We start from the raw sequence: 14,034 nt of genomic DNA, 5'->3' as shown, positions 1-14,034 counted from the left end.
TTTTCACGAGGAAAAATGAAATACATATATACATACATATAAATACATACATATATATATATATATTTACTTACAGTTACCTACACTCTCAGTGGTCTTTTTTATTTTTTATTATTTATTTATTTATTTATTTTTAAATTTTTATTTATTTATGATAGTCACACAGAGAGAGAGAGAGAGGCAGAGACACAGGCAGAGGGAGAAGCAGGCTCCATGCACCGGGAGCCCGATGTGGGACTCGATCCCGGGTCTCCAGGATCGCGCCCTGGGCCAAAGGCAGGTGCCAAACTGCTGCGCTACCCAGGGATCCCTCAGTGGTCTTTTTTATTAACAACTTTTCATTCTATATTTAACTTTTCTGTATTTCTTTTTCAAGGGGCTGGCATTCTTTTCCTTTTGGGTGTTAGCTTACACTGCAGGATCTGCCTCCCCTTGGCAATTGCAAAGGCATAAATTCCTGATGATAAAATATCAAGGAGGTAGGGTTGAAATTTTTGGGCAGGAAGTCCTTGTGCATCATCATGTCCTTCATGTTATCATGCCATGAACATGTGTAGTTTCACCAGTAGGTATGGGCAGAGTGTTCTTTCTCCCAGCGATGTTGAATCTCTTCGACTTAATTGCGGCTTTACCTCTCAGCTCTGCTCAGGCCTGGAGGCAGAGCTCTTGCCAGGTTGCTTAATTTTTCTCTCCCCTGCCCCTCTGTGCCTTTCTGGGCTGCTATGATGACTAGGGTAAGAATGCTTTATCCATATCCAAAAATATATCTGAAAATAGAATCTTATGTTAGTGGTTATGTAGCAGAGTAGGGTCACTGACCAACCACAGAGTCAGAAGTGTCAAACAGATGGATATTAAAGGGCAAAGAGAAATACAATGTTAGAGGGGGAATAGATTCCATTGCAAGGATGACCTCGGGTGGGAGCCTATGGCAGCCCGGATTTTAGTGCTTTCCCTCAGATCTATGATCTGTTCAACTGCTTTTTTGGGGTTGCATCGGACTGAGTAGTGTGGAACGTGTAATATCTAACAGAAGCATAGACGGCAGACAATTTGAAATAATCTCCCCGCTTAATTTCTAAGTCTTCATTGTACAATGAAGATGTTCCCGTATGAAATCAAACTACCAATATGACAGAAAAAAAACATTTGTACTTTTTACAAGAAAACTCTGAGCAGAATTTTATAATAGAGATAAATAGCATCATCCATGATTTTAGAGTCTCTGTATCTTTGGCAAGTCTTTTCACAGTTTGAGGTGTACCTGTAAACTACAGAGGAAGGGGGCGCCCGGGGGGGCTCGGTTGGTTGAAAGTCTGCCTTTGGCTCAGGTCATGATCCAGGGTCCTGGGATCGAGCCTTGCATCGGGGTCCCTGCTCAGCAGGAGAGTCTGCTTCCCCCTTGCCCTCTGCCCCCACCCCTGCTTGTGCACGCGTGCACGCACTCTCTCTCAAGTAGGTAAGTAAAATCTTACAAAGAAAATTACAGAGGAATGTTTGAGCACCAAAGCCGGCGTGCTCTTACGGCGTGGTTGGTATCATTCTTTTGTCTTGGCTTCAGAACTGACTTCAGTCTCAGGCTGGCTCCTTGTGCTACTGATGGTGATGTAAGTGGTGGTGAAGCAGGGCCTATCTATGGCTCATATTAATAGACTAGACTGAAATCCTATCATAGAATTGATCTACTGTCAGTATTTCAGGATTTTAGATTGTGTCTTCATTGTGTTTTCTTCTTTCTTCAGTTTCTTTATTTCCCTTAATAGAGAAGGTAAAAATATATTAATTGCTTGTATCTGTTTAGCTACTCATTTTTAATTCTATAACTAGCATATTTACACCATTTAATATAGCAACGGTGGAATTAAGCATGCATGTGCCTTCCTGCATTCACATGGCTCCACCTGCCTCCTGGGGTCTTGGACGCTGGTTCATGGGAGATCTCCATCACCCTGGGGAGTCACCTCACTCTCGAATACCACTTGCTGGGTCAGGTTCCTGTGGCAGGAAGTCGGACTCCCTGATCAGGGGAGACCTGTGGCAGCATCTAAAACCAGGCTCAACTCAACGAAGTACGTGACAAATCTGTCTCTTCCCCTTGGTTCTTCATTCAGATGAGCACTGAGTGTTGCACATGAGATCTGCCTCTTTCCCAAAGATTCTTCAGATGCAATGAGTAACATGACCTAGAAGTTCAAGGGAATTAACCTGTGAGAAAAAGTTGACCATGGAGGAATAGGGGAGAGAGAGCGGATTCTCTAGCCCACTCCCTATCCCACCCCCAGTTGTTCCAAGGTGCAGAGGTTCCACGTGGCCTGCCAGGACGTGTCCCCAGCTCTGCTTTCCCCTGAAGCTGTGCCAGCTTCTTACTGCCCCATGTTGTTTCTGCTTTCCTTGCTTCCCTGCCTCATTTTCTGGATTTTCTCACTCCTGCAGCCACTGACTGCACTCTTCCCCCCAGTCAGGCATTAAGATCCAAGCTTTATCTTAGCCTCTGTGTTGTAGGAAACCTGGGCTTTGACAGATATATTTTTATTTTAGAATAAATCCCATAGGGAGTTATAAAATGTAGGAATAAAAAGAATAATTCTCATTCTTTCTCCATTTTTCCAGATTTGTAATAGACACGTTCATCTATTTAGGGCAGATAATAATGTGTATCTTTTTGTTTTGTGTAGTTTCTTTTACAAATGGAATAATCTTGTATGTATTTTCCTGAGATTTGAGTCATTCATAAAACTATGAATTTTGGACAGTGTTCTATGCCAGTATATGGTGTTCATACTCTTATTTTTATATTTGTAAAAGATTTATTTATTTTGAAAGAGAGATATATCAAGAGTGAGCAACCATGAGTGGGGGGAGAGGAGGAGAGTAGAGAGGGGGACAGAGAGAGAGTCCTCAAGCTGATTCCCCACGCAGCAGAGCCAGATTCTGGGCTTGATCTCACGAACCTGAGATAATGACCTGAGCCAAAACCAAGAGTTGACACTCAACCAACTGTGCCACCCAGGTGTCCCCAGTCTCATTCTTTTAAACACAGTATTCCATAGCAAGGATGTACCATATTGATTTAACCCATTCCCTTCTTAACTCACATTCACGTTTCCGATTTTTGCAATAAATATTTTGGAAGTGCTTCTCTGAATAGAGAAATGCTATAAGATTGTTGGACGTGAGCATTATGCACACTGCAAATTTTACCAGTCACCCCAAAGGCCTACATCTTTCATCATCTGTACCCATTTCTACTGTGCTCAATTTCACTCAATAGCAGTGGATGATATAAATCTGTATGCCATGCCCATATGTGAAAGAACATTTCATTGTTATTCTAGTTTATATTTCCTTAATTAGGATGACAAATAATTTTTCATATTACCTAGCCACAAAAATTTCTTCTACTGAAAAAGCCTGTTCTTACTCTTTCACCATGGTATCTGTTGGGCCCACATGTCGGATGAGCTCTATAGGAATATTTTACTTTCTTTAGCCCTTTCTGCTACTGAGGTACTGATTTTTTAAAAAATATTGACTTTATACAAGATTATTATTAGCAAATAAGTATTTTCCTTGTGGGTTCTCATTAGGTTTTACTATCAAGTATTTCAGTTTGACTCTATGCTTCATAGAATTCAGCACTTAATCATCATTTTTAATATTATTATGGCCTATTAAGTTCCTAATTTGTATTAATCTGTTTCCAAAAGCATTTTTTAATTTTAACTTTCATTATTCTTATGGCATAAGCAATTGCATACTACAAAAATGGAAATTAAAAAAACCCCTGGGATCCCTGGGTGGCGCAGCGGTTTGGCGCCTGCCTTTGGTCCAGGGCGCGATCCTGGAGACCCGGGATCGAATCCCACATCGGGCTCCCGGTGCATGGAGCCTGCTTCTCCCTCTGCCTGTGTCTCTGCCTCTCTCTCTCTCTCTCTCTGTGACTATCATAAATAAATAAAAATAAAAAAAAAACCCTTCATACATGATAACATTTTGCCATAAAGGTTTTTAGATATTTTCTATGAATATATTTGCAAAGATACACATTTTTAAAAAAAAAAAAAGGCTTCATAATGCCTATTGTTTTATAACTTAATCTTCTCACTTAAAGGTGTAATGCAAATATTTCTTGAGTATATCTGTTTTTCTCGTAAGTTTGTGAGGGAGGGATGTTTCTGAATATTTGAATATCTTCAGTTGCATTCATAGATGAAAAACAACTTGGCTGAATATTAAATTATCGGGACAAAAAGTTTTCTCTCAACTCTTTTTGCCAATTATTGTTACGGGGGGGAAAAGCTATGTCGGCTATTTTTCTTTATAGTCATCACGTAAAATTTTTGCCTAGGCTATTTTTACCTTTATGGCTAATAAATCCATAATGTAACTTTCCAAATCCTTTATCAATTAAGTTCTCTTTTTGATTATTTCTTTTCTTCTAGATATCCTTTTTGAGAGATATTATAGCATAGTGACTAATAGCCAACTTTGATGTCAGATGGTTTTAGTTGTAATTTCTTACTAGCTTTGTGACCTTGGGCTGGTTATTTTTCCCAGTTTCTATATCTATAAATAAATATGAGGATGGAGTATTGGGAGAATTGAATAGGTAAAATGCAGGTAAAGTATTTTAAAAGATGCTTTGTAAGTGTTAGCTATTGTTGCATACTTAGATTTTATTTTTATCTTGCCTACATATCCATAATTTAGGTTTTTTTCTTTTTCCACAGTATTTTGGGGTATTTCAAGCTCATCCACTATATCACTGGTTTCATTTCTCACAGTGTTGATATCATCACTTATGTCTTTCAGTGTAGGTTATAAATCTGTTCTCGCATTTTAGCTTGAGAAAACAATCCTTTTTTATCGCACCTATACTTTTGATTTGCGATTCTGCTGGTGTTTGGCTTTCTCTGCTATATCTTAATGTTCTGACTTCATGTGTCCGAATTAAAATACCAAATATACACATACTAAATTATTTATTTCAAAGTTCTCTTTCTTCCATTGGACCTTACATTTGGTGTTACCTTTCTCAGGTGCCATTCCTTCTTTTTCCAGAAGTCCAGCTTCCTTTCTTTATTTTTATTTTCTGATTTATTTACTCTCACTATTTGTCAACACACTGGGTGTGTGCCTTGCCCTTTGGCTTCAGAGCTTGTTTACTTTAGTGATGGTTAAATCTATTTCCCAGGTTTATACCTATAGTGGCTGATTTGTCCATAGAATCTGTTCTCAGTTTTTACTACCAGCAACTCTTTATCAAGTGTCACTATTTAAGATGTGAACTATCTTTTCATTCCATATCCATTCATTCCATGCCATTTTGATCACATACGTACATTAAAAAGACTGCAATCTTCAATATACCCTGCTTCCACACATCTTTTCTCTACCTATACCTGTAAGAAGTAGATTTTCTAGAAATAAATGTGCCATTACTATTGTGCCCACACTTTATTCCCTACCTGGTTTCCTAGAGTTTGTAGGATTAAACTAGGTGTAGAAAAGGAGGTCTAAATGGTAGGTTGGAAAGTGGAAGTGGGAAAAAGCCATCTATCTGCTTTGAGAACCTGCCCCCGTGACTAGGGAGGTATTCCTTCTGGAGAGTACACTTCTGATCCAATGAGTTAGGACGAATTAGTTTCTTACCTGAGCACCTACTACATCACTTGATACATGGTAAATACAAATGTATATTACTTCCTCTTGTTTAGGGTGGGCAGTGCCACTGACTTTGCATTTAGTGAGGATTCTTTCTAAATGCTTCCTAAATTCTGGCATTCGTTTACAGTCAGTCTTAATTTCCAGTGTTATGTCATCTTTTCCTTTCTTTTAGATGATGAACAGTGAGATTTATCAGAAATTTTCAGCCTTTTCACACTGAATTATGTATGTATATTTTAGAAATAATGCTCTGGTGTCAGATAGGGAGTAAAGTTGAGGAAACAAGAGTAGTTCGTAGGCTACATTCATGATTTTAAGCCCAAATGAAAAAGACTTGAACATTAGAGGATTAAAGAAGTAAAACTGAAAAGATATTTGGGTAGTACAATGACCATGCCTAGCAATCAGTTATTTGTGGTGTCTGGGGAGATTGGTGAGTAAGAAGAGGCTGACAGTGGGTGACAGATTCTGACTTGCACTATTGATTCAGAAACAGTACAGACGGGAGTAGGTTGCAGGGCAGGAGATTAAAAAATTTAGTTTTTGACATGTTAAGCATATGAAGTCTGTTGAATGTCCGCTTGGAGATATTCAGAAGGAAGTTATAATTGTGGATCTGAAGTTAAGGAGATCAGTCAGGACAGGGTTTGCAAGTTACCAGCATATGGAAATAGGATTAGAGTGAATGAATGCTGTATGCAAGGATGCAGATGATAGAGAAAAGCAGGAGACTACGGGCAGGGAGATAAGTTAGAGTGTTCAGGCATCCAAGAAAGAAATTATTACTGATTTCTCCAGAACAGTAACAAAGTAAATAGAGGGAAGGATCAAATTTCAGAAAACGTACTTTGCACAATTAAGAACAAGGTAGAGAAGGAAGAAATCATCTGTTTGGGCTGTGGCAAGTGCAACAGAGCACAGAGCCTAAGGAAAGAAGTGAAGATTTGGAATCTCCATCACGAGAGAATAGGAGGCAGGGATAAAGACCAGGGTCAAAGAAATGTTGCAAGCCCCACTGAGGCCAGAAACCAGAAATCTGTAGGGGTCACAATTTTCACAATTAGTGATTTTCTCCTTGTCTCTTGGTTGTTAAGAAGGAAGAAGGTGGATTTGTTACATTGGTAAAAGTTTGAGGACTTTCTAAATAGGCATTATAGAAGGACTAGGGACCATGAACTGGCAAAAACATAATTAATATATGAAGCTACAGGGGTACAAGTTGTGTACAGAAGCAACTGAAACGATGTATGTTGGAGGTAGAGGGAGGTAGTTAATATTCTAGAAGAGAGAAGATAGGTAAAGGGACCAGAGACCTAATTTGGTTGAAGACTGTGTGTCTTAGTTTTTGTGAAAGAAGCTTGGAGGAGGTTAAAGTTGCAGGGAATGATGAAAATTAGATATTTGTATTTAGAGTTCATTTACTCATTTTCTTTCCATCTAGGGCAATGCCAGATATTAAGTGCTGACCATACATGAATGAATGTAAGGTAGTTTTACTGTCTGAAGCAAAGAACAATAGGATAGTGGTACATTTCTGGATGTGATTTTTCCACTTTTGTCCACGTGACCTAGGATCACCTATCTAGATCTATGCAGATATCTTAGCTGCAGTTTGTCTATGGCCTGATATGTCAATGTAATAATTATCCTGTGTGCAGTGACAGAGGTGGCTGTCCTAGGGATGAACCCCAACAAGAAATAAATCAGATGAGTGCCTGATGCTGTTTGGTAGTGGTAGGAAGAGTCTTCAACATCTATATCATCTACCTTGACCATGCTATCTGAAACTTTTCTTGGGTTAGTTTCCCTGGATTCACTTTCTCAGAAAGACAAACCTTATGATGGCAGTGAATTCATAAGATGAGAGTAACTCAGCAGCACCTTTATACAGTTAGGAAGGAGTGACCAAGTCAAAGTGCTGGATGCGTGACTGGAGAATGAAAATTATAATGGTTTTAGAAAAATCATAAGTTATTATTGCTACTATTTTTAATATAGCCTTTTTATATTTCTAGTACCTTACAGTTTAATAAAAATAAATTACAAGAATGAGTCTAGACACTTGTAATTTGGCTCCATTCAACTTTGTAAAAGTATAGTAACATTTATATATCTAAATATACGTAAATACATTTTATATAAATATAATATTTATAAACATTTTTATTTTGATAGGTCATATCATTTAATAAATGTAGTGAGTTAAACCAACTAACAACCTAAATATTTTTGTTGGAGTGGCAATTTAAGTATGCTTCTATGATGGTCTGTTTCCAAAGATAACTGCCTACTTTAAGTTCCTTTAGGGCAGGGATTTTGCTTTATTCATTATCTGGTACTCTGTGGTGAATAAAATGCTTTAAATATAGTAGGTGATCAATGGCTTTTATTGCATGCATAGCAGAGAGTGAAAAAATTATATACTAAAAGGAAAACTGGTTTAAAATGTAAATTCTAGGGGCGCCTGGATGGCTCAGTTGGTTAAGCCTCCAACTCTTGATTTCGGCTCAGGTCATGATCTCAGGCTCATGAGATCGAGCCCTATGGCTGGCTCCTCCCTCAGCAGGGAGACTGCTTCACTCCTTCTCCCTCTCCCCGCTCTCACTGCTCTCTCTCTCAAATAAATAAATAAATAGTAAAAAAATTAAATTCTAGGGGAAAATTTCCATTGATAGAAAGAAGAATCCTGCTTATTAGCCAGGGCCCTATCATGCAGTCTTGAAGAAAATGAAAACTGTGAGTTCCAATATATAATTATTGAAATAAACATTTCATCTTTTTTTGTGACACCAACTAAGGAAGCACATAAATTTAGTCTTGGCCAATTTGGTGTGGCCAGAAAGATAGCTTGATTGTTAACCTGGATTAGTTGGGATGGACACACTATTCCCCATCATCTCTGAAGTCTCCCTCCTTTTGTCCGTGCTCAGTCTTTCTGGCGATACTGACTTTGCTTTTGAGTAGGAGGACTTGTTAGACCACAGACTTCCAGACTCAATTTTTGTATATCCTGATGAAAATTCTCAGATTTCTCTCCTGAATGTAAACAGATGTGTGATGTGTTTAAATTGAGACTTACTGAGTGTTGGCAAAGATTTGCTCAAGTGAATAGTGTGGTGCATTTGTATTGATGGAGTTGTTTGGAACATTAAAGTGATAAGGCCCAGTAATCTAAACTTGGGATGTACTGGCATGTCTGCCTCAGGCCACAATCTGCTCTGTCCCTTCTGGATTTCTTTGGAGTTTACTGACCTTCTTGCCTAGTTGCCTGACATTCAACTTAGATCCCTACATTTTGTTGTTTCTTTCACATTTGCACATTGTGACCCTTCACCCTCTCCACTTGCATCTTTCTCCAACTATATTCCAGGGTGACCACCCCAACCTAGATACAATACTAATAACGTTTAAAAACAAATGTGATGCTCTTGTCCGGGCTTCCAACATGCTATCCAGACTGAGGAAGAGCCGGAAACTTTGGGGCCATGTGAGCCATAGCCACAGCCACATTGGCAAGCACTGGAAGCACCCAGGGCGCTGGGGTAATGCTGGTGGCATGCATCACCACAGGACCAACTTTGACAAATATCACTCAGGTTACTTTGCAAAAGCTGGTGTGAGGCATGACCACTTCAGGAGGAACTGGAGCTTCTTGCTCAACTCTCAACCTTGATAAACTGTGAACCTTGGTCAGTGAGCTGACCCAGGTAAATGCTGCTGAATCAAGACTAGAGCTGCTCCTATCTTAGATGTGATACCATCGAGCTACCACAAGGTTTAGGGAACAGGAAAGCTCCCCAAACAGCCTGTCGTCCTGAAAGCTAAATTCTTCAGTAGGAGAGCTAAGGAAACTAAGGATCTATGTGTGGGGTGGATAGAGCTGTGTCCTGGTGCCTTGAAGCCACATGAAGGGATGTTCATTAAATGCTAACAAGTGCTTAAAAAAAAAAAAAAGAATTAAAAAAATTCCAAGGGACCTCTATCAAGAGTACCATGTAGATATGGTGGGCATTTCCCAGAGTTTTTAACAAAAGGCTTATAAAAAAGAAAAACCAAAAAACCAAAAAAAAAAAAAAAAAAAAAAAAAGGTCAAAATATTGACCTAGACAAATATAGATATGATAACTGAAAAACAATAGGTTGATATAATTTAATTATAAACTGCTATTATTTGAGACTTGCAAACAACTCCCCTGAGGACGTAAATAAAAACTAAGTCCAAATTGAAGTAGAAATCAAGAATAACCGAAGTTATTGAGTTTGAGGCTGAAAATCAGATGGGAAAATTCATAGGATTTCTAACCCCAGGTTTTATCTCCCAAGAGGAAATCTTGTTTATGTTAGAGATAATGTGCTCAATATATATATTTAAGTATGAATGGGTTTTGACTTAGTAGTAATGCATAAGCTTCGAAGTACAGTTGAGTAAAAGTCAGTATTTTTGGTGTCTAAAATATATCAAACATCACATAAAGTACATGTAGTGGTTTGTATAAATTTTTAAGTTTTCCCAAGCCTGTGGTGAAGGATCACTTCTCACTAGAGGTAGTTAACAGAGGCAGGTCTCTCTTAGGCTGGCTCTTTTATAAGCAAGTTATTTTAAATTATTTTTATTCTCTTTGAGATTGTATACTCCTTGCAAGCTAACAAGTTAGCCTGTCACAGTTACATAGATGTGGGCAGAAGATACGAGACTCCTGGTTCAGAGACAAAAGATCTTATCCGCAGTATCAATTGCCAGAGTATCAACATTTTCTTGTGCTGGTTCCCCACACCCCAGTTCGCACAAGACTGTGCAAGGATTAGGTAATAGCTGTCCCTGTAGTAGCTGGTTTTAAACCAGAGGTGTCTCAAGATAGGGAACCTGAATCTTTTATAACAGATGTATCTATTCTTGTCTTTTACTCTGCTTTTTATTATACAACACAGTAGGCAAACCTGCCCTTTTGCTTTGGGAAATATGGTCTTCATCTCTCAAGGCTCTTTGTTTTACAAACACCCTTCAAAAGATACTCTAGAAAAATAATAGAAAATGCCTCTGTGCTCAAGATGTGGAAAAATGGAAGAGACTCATGAACTGTCCCTCAAATCAAAATTTGACAAAGATGGGCCTCTTCTCTAGATATCCTACGTTTAAATTATTGAAGGGTCTGAGAAGCCTTTTCCTTTTATTCTCCCAGAACGATGGTACTAAGGTGAACTCCGACCATCCAGAACATCTTAAGAGGATTAGACATTTGTGTCTTCTCTACTGGATAACTACAGTGGCAGACATACAGCCTAAGGCTGTTAGCGGACTAATCTACCTACCATTCAATATATATATATTAAAACAAAAGGCGGGGGAGGGGGTTTCTGGGAGCCTTGCTTCACTTATTCACAGCCAAGATAGCAATGTCATAAATATTTCACTACATCCTACCTTCCACTCTGATTTCTGACCAGTTCATGATCCCTTTAGCTACTGACTTTTTGCCTTCTTTCCTGCTTGTGTCACTACAGTTGTTTCTTGAGTCTTCTGTTTAATAATATTCATTTGGTAGTGACTGGTAATCCCCGTGCTAATACTAGTGTTTGCTCCTTGGCTTACATCTGTTGTCCAGTGCTCTGCAAAACAAATCTGATCCAGCTAGGCCTCCTGGATTCTATCTCGTGCCTGAGAACTGGTCCACACGGTTAAGTCCACACCCAGTTTTCACCAGCTTTTATGAAAAGAAGCCAGGCTCTGCCCAAAGTATGAACACCTTCTGTAAGATCTCCACCAGATGGCCATCAAGCTTTTACTTGATTTGAATCTTCTGGGTGGTTAGTACAGTCAAAAGAATCAAATGGTGACATACATTTGGGAGTTATAGTTTAAAAAACAATTCAATAAAGATCCAGAGCTTGGATTTAAAACCTATTTCGATGTGGACCAGATATTTATATGCATTAAAGAGAATAGATTATTTTCATAAGACATGTAGAATTATCCAATTCTGATTGCTCTAAATATGATCCAGGACCTAGGAAATACAGAGTGTGACAGGGTTTTTCCTGATTGAGATGGATTTTTTGTAAGAAAAGACCTCCACAGATATTTGAAAATATGTGACTTTGAATATAATACATATCACTTCACCTCCCCATACAAAAGTTTGTGATCTATAAGCATGGGGAAAACAGTGTGAGGACTGACATGAATGTCAATATTATTAACAATATAGACTTTATCAAGCTATACATGTCTTTGTTCTGTCTTTCCTTATGGTCTTGGCCTTCTGTTCTACTCACAATTTCCTTATTTTAATTTTTTGATACTGCAATTTTTCCATGTTATTTTACACATTCTTCCAAGTTGTGAATTAAAGTAGATATGAACATATACATAACATCTTCATTGATTTTGTTTCTGTTTGTTTAATTTCCTTGGATTGGAATACTTTGAAATAAAACATGGCTTTATCTGTATGTGCTGTACACTCTAGATTCTTTTACTCTCCCCTCAGAGTGCAAGAAGAGTGTATTGTACTTAGAAATACTACACACTCCTCAGTTTGGCAACATACACACTCCTAAGGATTGTTTGGAAATCAGAAAGCCATAGAATTTCAGAAAATATCAAAGCTTTACAAATTAGAAATAAACATTTTTTTTTCTGAACAAAGGAGAAAACTGAGCTCTTGAGGAGTAAAAAAACCTAATACAATCAAGCTTAATACAACTGTATATTTAGTTAATAACAAAGCCAAGGATCTTGATTCAAGTCTCCCTATATCAAATTCAATATTTTTTTCCATATAATATACTGCTGTGATTATTTTATCTGGATACTGAAAAGTGAATTAGAATTGAGGAATTAAAAAATGAAATCCAATGCTACCTAACAAAAGACAAGATAATACTCTTAGGGAATGCGGAGCTAATGCGTACTGAATTATTTGGGGGAAATTGAACTTATAGCCAGTATGTAAAGACAGGTCACCAGGTTAAAGAGTGAGTCACAGATCTTTAAAATGCTGGGTATTTTGTGACCAATAGCATTTGAAGTCATAAAAATCAGATAAAGATAATCAAATCTCATACCACAGCACATAAATTGATTGCTCCAGGGATCCAGTGCCTCCTTCTCTTCCTCCCTCCCTCTCCCTTATGAAGTAATTTCTTGGCCCTTAGAACTGTTTTCAGGATTTATTCAAAGTGTAGCTGCCAGAGTCCCATCCCATTTGGCAGAAGGAAGGGAACAAAGCCCCCAACAACTGCACTGCTTTCTACAAAGAACTTGACTCCCACTGTCTCTTCATTTCTTGGCTTTGGGCAATGACAGATTGCAGAATCAGATGTTGCACAGAAGTCTTGATAACAACTTAGAAAGATGACCATTGCTTGCTTGCTCTGTCAGGTTTCTTTCTTTCTTTTTTTCTTTCTTTCTTTCTTCTTTCTTTCTTTCTTTCTTCTTTCTTTCTTTCTTTTTTTTTTTTTTTCTGGAAAGTTTACTATGTCTTCTTCTAAGTACTGGAGGAAGATTCTCAGCTCTATCTTCACAGGTACCTAATTCTCTCTGGCAGCAGCGCAACTACTGACCCTCCAGAAAACCAAATGGATATTTCTGTAGGCCTACTGACTTATTTCACAAGATGCTAGTGCATTTCAGTTACTCTAAGAACTGACTTGGCAACTCTTTTGTACTTGAACCTGATCTGAAAATATTTCTAAAATCTAAAATAAATCTAAAATTGTTTTATCTTGTAAGTAATCAAGCTGAGGGGAGTGTGCTTTCTATGGCAGGAAGAGCACATATGCCCTCGAAGACAGAATTTGTGGATTTGAGTAGACAGGCTCAGCTGCTTACCGACTGGGTCGCCCCAAGTAAGTCACTCCTTAGCTCTACTCTTCTCATCTACAAAACGAGATAATAGTACCTTGTCTTTCAACTGCATAGCAATGTGTGAGAAGCACACAGGAACATGTGAGTGGAGGCTTTTCTAAAAACTGTACAGCATTGTGCCAATGGGTTATCATTCTTACCAGGAGAAGGCTGTGGGAGGATTAGAGAACCGTTGTGCCACGGACAGCCAGGCTGATAAAAAGTGTCAACTTCAGTTTATTTTCAAATGATTGTGTATTTAATCATATCAGCTCTGTAAGAGGGCTGTTTGCCCTTGTGATGAAGAATTACTATTGCCGTTTCATCAGGGCATTCATCCTAATTCACTGTGGGAAGAGCAAGGTGGCAAAAAGTACATATATGGTGATGTTTATGAAAACTGACTTCCCATTGTTGAGAGAGGTACCCAGGAAGAAGGCATCCTTCAAACCCTACTCATGTGCAATATCACGAACTTACAATTCTGTGCAATCCCTTGAAACTAAAGTGAAAGAATACTG

The 14,034-nt window shown here is 38.3% G+C and overlaps 1 long non-coding RNA gene across 26 annotated transcripts in view; it reads left to right on the top strand.

Annotated features, from left to right (window-relative positions):
• LOC144316522 (uncharacterized) overlaps positions 1-14,034 on the top strand; it is a 179,274-nt gene that overhangs the window by 14,088 nt on the left and 151,152 nt on the right. For 2 of the 26 annotated variants that reach the window (XR_013382525.1, XR_013382524.1), the window contains exon 4: positions 13,435-13,515. The exons of the other annotated variants lie outside the window; for them this stretch is intronic. This is a non-coding gene — a long non-coding RNA (uncharacterized LOC144316522). The remainder of the gene's footprint in view (positions 1-13,434; positions 13,516-14,034) is intronic. 26 annotated transcript variants of the gene reach the window in all.

The sequence above is a fragment of the Canis aureus genome, chromosome 1, assembly GCF_053574225.1.
Source record: "Canis aureus isolate CA01 chromosome 1, VMU_Caureus_v.1.0, whole genome shotgun sequence".
NCBI classification, from domain to species: Eukaryota; Metazoa; Chordata; class Mammalia; order Carnivora; family Canidae; genus Canis; species Canis aureus.
This window is presented reverse-complemented; position numbering and strand designations above follow the sequence as displayed.